This window comes from Rhodamnia argentea, chromosome 3, assembly GCF_020921035.1.
Source record: "Rhodamnia argentea isolate NSW1041297 chromosome 3, ASM2092103v1, whole genome shotgun sequence".
NCBI lineage: Eukaryota > Viridiplantae > Streptophyta > Magnoliopsida > Myrtales > Myrtaceae > Rhodamnia > Rhodamnia argentea.
Genome location: NC_063152.1, coordinates 12,347,286 through 12,354,599, shown reverse-complemented (window position 1 = coordinate 12,354,599; position 7,314 = coordinate 12,347,286). Strand labels below are relative to the sequence as shown.

The window sequence follows — 7,314 nt, the reverse complement described above, 5'->3', positions numbered from 1 at the left end:
TAACTGATGATCAATGCCCCAATGAAAGTTTCTCAACCAATAGATCTAATCTCAAGATATACTACTTGAAAAATTGAACCTCCAAGTAGACCAACTTCAGATACACTCATGATATGCATTCATCAGTAATTCAGAAACGGGCAAAAAGAAGAAAGACGACATGTGCTTGTATGATTGGATTTCACTGTTAATCTTTAACCGAAGTGAAACAAGTGACTTTTTCTTCCCATATGTCTCTCCGGCATATGTATCGTGCCAAATTTTCTTTCCCCTCACGAAAATAACTAATTCCAGACAAGGATCATGACTACAGATGAAAGGGAAAGACAAACATGAGATGACAAGACCATTACAACTGAAGTATTCTGTGTCCTTAGTTAAGGGCCTTCACCCCTCCATTACCATGTGGTCTTCCAATAATTGCGGACGATGGAACCAGAAGAAATGTGCGGCTCAAGATCATGCGTAGGTCGGTACCCTGTCGCCCATCGAGAGAATTGACACTTGAAAGGAGTACCTTTACAAAGAGGCTTTGAGACAATTGTCGCAAGGATTAGAACCGTATTTGCAGTGTTTCCGATCCAAAGACTCGTCAAAATGTGCAAGTAAGGTTTGCCGCCGACACTCGTCCTGAAAATTTCACACATTAGAGAGGAAACACATGTCTATGAATAGACTTTGCTCCATTCAGGTACATGGAATATGAGTTTAGCCCAAAGGTTCCATTATGATTTGAATATGTTGCCAACAGACCCATCAAATGATCCAGCACCCAGACTGGTCAATGCCAGACTAACACTAACAACAATCAATAGAACAAAGTGGAAACACGAAACAAAAAATAGAAGCATCACTTAGTTGAGATCGTTAGAGAGTAGTTGAAAACACAAATTGGATTACCTTGAGTTCACAGTATTGCTGCATTTTCCTAGCTTGAGCCATTGCAGCTTTAAAGATATTGGTTTTACATCCTTGACCACTCCTTAACATGCACACAACCCGGCTGAAATCCTTCTTGGCATATAGAACAATGCATACTGCTGGTACATTATCTCTTCCTGCCCTCCCTGATTCTTGGTAATAGCTTTCGATTGACTTGGACATTGTGTTGTGGATGACAAAACGCTGACCACATGCAACAACAAAATAATTACTGAACATGACAAAAACATTATAACTGAAGGTCAAGTTTGATTCGGACCAAAAAAAAAAAAAAAGGTCAAGTTTGATCATTCATTTGCCACTTTTACAGTAAAGAAAAGAACTTTCTGCTCGTTTAACTTAATTTCAGCACACCAAGGTTCCATGCACGGAAGAAAGAATTTGACTTGAAAAGGTACATAATTTGCTAGTTCCTGCAATAAATAGCCAAAATGACAATTTAGCAGGCCACTGGACCATGGAACCAGCAAAATTTACTTCCAAGCACACTAAGAAACCAATTAGTGAAACTAAAACATTAGAAGAAAAGTGGATTAGTCAAGTATTTGCCAGCATGTCAGCTTGATTCTAAAACTTAAAATAGGCAAAGGACAAAAGTCCATTTCAACTTACAACATCAGGTTTGTCTATTCCCATACCAAAAGCAATGGTAGCACATACAACCTGGACCTCTCCGGTATGCCATTTCTTTTGAACAGCTATTCTTTGACGGGCTGCTAATCCAGCATGATAATACACCGTCTTTATACCGCACTTATCATTCAAGTATTTTGCAACATCAACACATTCACTCTTCGAGAGGCAATATACAATGCCACAAAAATTAGCAAAACGATTCTTTAGGAGCTCTCCAAGCTGCTTCAGTGGTCCCTTGGTCTTAGCTATGACCTCATACTTTAGGTTTGGTCTGTCAAAGCTTGTCTCAAGAACAAGAGCACGAGGGATCCTGAGAGCCTTTAGGATATCCTGCAATGGATGCACATTTCAATCAATCCCATGATTATTTCAGCATAATCTGGTGGTTAATGTGCAAGCTTCGTACCTCATGAACTGGCCGAGTGGCAGTTGCAGTTAAGGCCATCACTGGGACGTATGGAAAGTTTTGCTTGAGACATCCCAGTCCCCTATAATCTGGACGAAAATCATGTCCCCATTGACTGCAATAATGACAACAAAGAAAGTAATGATCAACAAGCTTTACTCATTTACAATCATTCAAAGATAGGAGAAAGCTCAAACCAGCAGTACGTTCCTTTCATGAGATGGCACTGGCAGTGAAAATCCAGTAAAAACCTCATAAGAAACACAATCAATGATCACATGGGCAAACTTTTGCCTTATATCTTAAGTTGTCAATATATAGTATAGAGGTTAAAAGAATAAAATAGGGACGCAAGAACCAGCTTGAGACCTGACTATCATGCCAAACATGGACACTTCCAATTACTTCCGAAATTAATTTCCATTGGAGCTTATTTTAGTTGTGTGCATTTTGCTTAATATTATTAATGATGTGCCACTGACTTTTCCCAAAGGAAGGAACTAGATCATTTCCAGAATTAGTTATCTCAACATTGCATTCTGTCATACTAGAACTTCACAGAAGGTTCAGTGTAACACCGAAAATGTAATTAGGCTAGAGACGCAGAAAATGCAAAAACATCCGGGAAAAGAGTTTGAGTGAGCATATATAACATTAACTTGCTTTTCTTTATCTGGAACGAGGAGTAGTTTAGCAATGGCAACAACATAAATACTTATTCCTTTTGAAGTAACTCTAGCATGATCTTTGCTTCAGATACAAGGATGCCACCAAAGAGCATACCTCACACAATGTGCCTCATCAACAACAAAACCTGCTAGTTGTGCCTGCAATGTGTGATGGTCGAGTATCAAAAAGTTAAAAAGAAACTCTCAGAAAAAGTTACGGTGTATCAGAAATAGTACCTTTGTATGCAAGCATTTTAATATCTCGAGAAATGATGGGTTTCCCACAATCCTTTCAGGAGTTACAGACAATAGCTTGCATGATGGTTTATCTTTCCTGAAAAGGCAGGAAAAGCAGTGGAGATTAATGGCTTGACAATCACAACACTCAGCAAAAAACAAAAGGTTTTAGAAGTCCAATAGAAACCCCATTGCAGCACATGGAGAATAGCCCAAAATTTTATGGCGGGATAAAGATTGTATGGTATGATATAATTCTCTAGGAACACTAAGATCCCAACATTTGCTTTTAAGGCAAACACCTCAGGCATGAATCTTTTCATTAACTACATAAAAAATGTGCATCCATGGCAACATATGGAGAGAGAGCCGTTTTATGGCGGGATAAAGATTGTATGGTATGATATACTTCTCTAGGAACAGAGAGAGAGAGAGACAGAGAGAGAGCGTTTAACCTTGCCTTAGTTCTTGGAGGACAGCTGCCGCTTGGGCAGCAGTTTGCTGAGAGTTCAAGAAAGTTGATGGTATTCCATACTTGAGGGTTAGAGTAATTATTTGATCCTGGATGAGAGATAGCAGGGGTGATATAACAACTGTGACACCTGGTTTAAGAGTTGCTGGCAGCCGAAACAAAGGGTAAAAACATCAGAAGAGCACATTAAGAAAGGAAGGGATGAGGGAATTATTCTTTTGTTTACCTTCAGCTAATCAGAAAGCACCTGTTGTCACTGTATGTCTTACAATTACTTCAGCTAGAAACATATATCAACCAAGTACTTCAAGACTGAACAGAAACACTTCAGGATAATTCAACATAATAAAATCAGATTAATATCTTTCTTCGTGATTCAGTAGATCAAATGTTTTGCATGCTACCAAGATCCATCTTATATTAAAGTACATCAATTTCAAACCAATTCTTGGAGATGATCACGCCTAGTTGAGATCATGACATAGCAAAGACAAAACTACTTAGGAAATACAGACATCTACAATCTGTATTTGGTGCAAGTAATTTGAAAACTTATTCCTCTTTGACTCAATAACCGTTTTGAATTGGACCTGAACTATGACTGAAAACAACACTACATTCAAAAACAAGATAAATTTCCCTGTAAGTAAGTAAAGGTCCTAGAAGCATAGCAAAAACCTTAAAATTCTAGAAATTACAGAATAGATAGAAATGTGCAAAGGCAGAACGAGATTGTCCTGTATTTCCTTCATTTCCAACTTAGTCCGATACAGTTCGTTGGAACCCATGGTTATGTATCTGAATCACTTCGTATCGCTTACTTTGCAATTGGAAAACATTTTCTTCCTTAAGTTTAAGCACAAACTTATCAACAGCACTAACAAAGCAGATTACAAGATCATTTTAAAGCTTAAATTTCAACATACAGGTCTACTCGTCTAGTATTTAATTGGTGGAACCATTGAGCAAAGTGCGCAGGGCTTGTGCTCTAAACATTGTCTCCATACATCATGACATTACACATATGATATAGTTGTTAACATTCACGAACCTGGTAACATAAACTTTTACCACCTCCAGTGGGCATGAGAACGAAGCAATCTTGCTTGGCTACAGAAGCTTTACAAGCCTGATGCTGATTTGGTCGAAATGCCTTGTTTCCGAATATTACTACATTTGCCAATTCTATGTCATCCAAGGCTTGCAATTCCTCAAAACTCAGAGTCCCTTGTTTGCATGTTGGAATCCAAGAGCAATGTCTTTTATTTGAAACTGATTTTATCGAACCTTGAGTGACAGTGCTATTACAGTCCTTCAACACAAATAAGCCTCTTCAGCACCGTAAATAGTTTCTGACATGGAGGGATGGAAAATGAAATTTGTGCACAAAGAAATATTTCGCAAAACATTCCTAAGAAAGACGCTGGATGCTAATTCACACTTCGATGATGTACTATACTCTCAGAGAATTTGAGACATATAGATATTATTACATCATCCAAAACAAAAATCCACTGTTTTTATTGTCCAAACAGTTCTAATATAAGTCATTTTACATCTTAAAGACTCTGGAAGTAATAGCCAAAGTTAGGAGTGTCTATTATACATTTGATCGGATGAGAGCCCTCATGAGCAATTTACTAAATGCTTTTGTACAGGTACCCCACATAAGGTCCTTTGCTGTAAGCAGAATTACAAGCAAACTGGAACTGATAAAGGAAAGACATAATTTACGAGCAAAGAACCGTAACACACTAATTTAAGGGGTTGGGCAGTTTCATCTACGTCAATGGGGATTGTTCACAATGACCAACAGGGAATTACAATAAGAAATAATTCAATTTCTCACTAACCAAAACCCCAATTGCAAATGTCACTAAAAAACGAATGGGACGAGTGGAAAGCATTTCCCAAGAGTTTTCTGAAAAGGACATTCTAACCTCTCCCGATCAAAAACCAAGACAATCTCTTCTCAATTCTTGTCAATTTCCTTGTTGGCCCCAACATACCTCAGCAACAAAAATATATAAAAATATGGGTTGCAGAATCGTCATTAAAAGAATAAAAAGTCGTGCCGAGATCTGCCAACTTTTTGTGAACCTCCTAAACAACTGGACCATGGCCAGACTCCTGGGATTTGCCCGGTAACTATTGTGGCTTCTTCAGGTGTCCACAGTCACTTCCCCTAATGGCCAACCCTATGCAATACTCAGACATTCTTCAAGCTGCGTATTTGGTCCATGCAATTACATGGGCCAATCCCAAGCCTAATCCAGGTCCACGTAGCAAAAACTTGAGCCACAAACTTAACAACAATCAACCAAATTAGTTTGGGGCATCGAAAAAAACATGCCAAGCCACCCGGCTTTTCTTTCTTTTTCTTAATCCCTTCAAACTGGTGGGGGCAGAAAGGGCTGAGACAACTTCACAGTTTTCAGAAGCATACCATGGATTCTAACGATCGTCTCGCCAGAAACTGAGCGGATGAATTGCTCATAGTACCACTTTGATCAGGAATATAGCATGTGGATTTCCTGCCCATTTTATTGCCAACTATATCATCTTCGTCTTCACTGTCAGTAGAGGAATCAACCTCAAGAAAAGTTCGATTTTTCTCAGGTTGTGGAGAATGTTCTATGATGTTAACATCGTGCACGCAATTGCATTCACCGTTATTAGGGATACCTTGGCCAAACATGTCAGCCAAAACTCCACAAGCTTCTGATTCTGCAGTTTGCAAATCATCCCAATCCTCAATATCTTGCATAGTCTCGGCAAGTTCTGCAAGAAATTCATCGCCACAGTGCTCCACAGTGATAAAGTCTCGACCTTCGTCACCTTAAGAAAACCAAATGAAGAGAAAGATGATTTTGCAAGTCAATAAAATTTCTCCACCAAAACCACAAAGAAATGAAAATGACATTAACGCTCAATGAACAAAATTTAACCAGCTCCAGTTCATTTAAATACAAAATAGACCATTTCACAGCCATCATCAGAACACGGATTAACCGCAATAAATCTCTTTATAGGAATGCACAATCAATCAATTCCATAATTATCCACGCAACACAAGCAATTACGCCATTCCCTCATCACCAGATATCACCCAATTTGGCCAATAACCAAGAAAAGCCAACATCAAAGTAACCTCAAAACATCAAACAGGAACCGCGCCAGACATTTTGCTCGTCAGTAAGACAACTTCGCGAAAACAGCTCCGACCTATTCAAACCTACAGCAGACTATTCTACACCCATCCTCATCTTGGGTACGAGAAATACCTACATAAATCCTTACAACGCTAACACGCATAGAGAAATGCGTGACGAAGTAACGATTCGAGTTACCGTAGAGCGAAACGAGACGGTCCAAGCACTTGCTGGCGGACTGCTACTCGAGAGCCAAGCTCAGTAACCGAGCTTTCTCTACCTCCAAGCCCCGATCCTCCATGGAATTTTCAACCTGTTCAAGCGATTCGATCGATTGAGGATGCACGAGTCGGAATCGAATTTAGCCGGAGTCTTTCTCGAGACGCGCGCGCGCTCGAAGTGCTCTTTTCGAAAACCTTGCCAGCGATGGCGGGATTGATGTTTTCGGACCTGAAATTTGTTGAATTTCTATTTTTGCCCCGTATAAGTTTTTCTGGTTTCATTTGACTCCCTTGGATCTGTTTGAAGGCTCCTTTGCAAAAAGAAAATATTGACAAAGTAATACTGTTTCCAATCCACATTTTCTCCTTTATATATGTTACTGTAATTATAGCAATCGAATGTATTTCGTCGGAGATAAACCCGTGACGAAATATTTTTATATTCCATTCCGCAATAGAATGCAACCTTCTTCGATTTTTAATTAAAAGAGACAGGTATTATGGATATTTTGAACATAAAATTTTACACAGCTAATGTGACACCCTAGAATTTATGAACTATAAGATAAGTGAAATGACG

The 7,314-nt window shown here is 38.9% G+C and overlaps 1 pseudogene; it reads right to left on the bottom strand.

Annotated features, from left to right (window-relative positions):
- Positions 1-244: 244 nt before the first annotated feature.
- LOC115731483 lies at positions 245-6,927 on the bottom strand (annotated as a pseudogene).
- Positions 6,928-7,314: the final 387 nt, after the last annotated feature.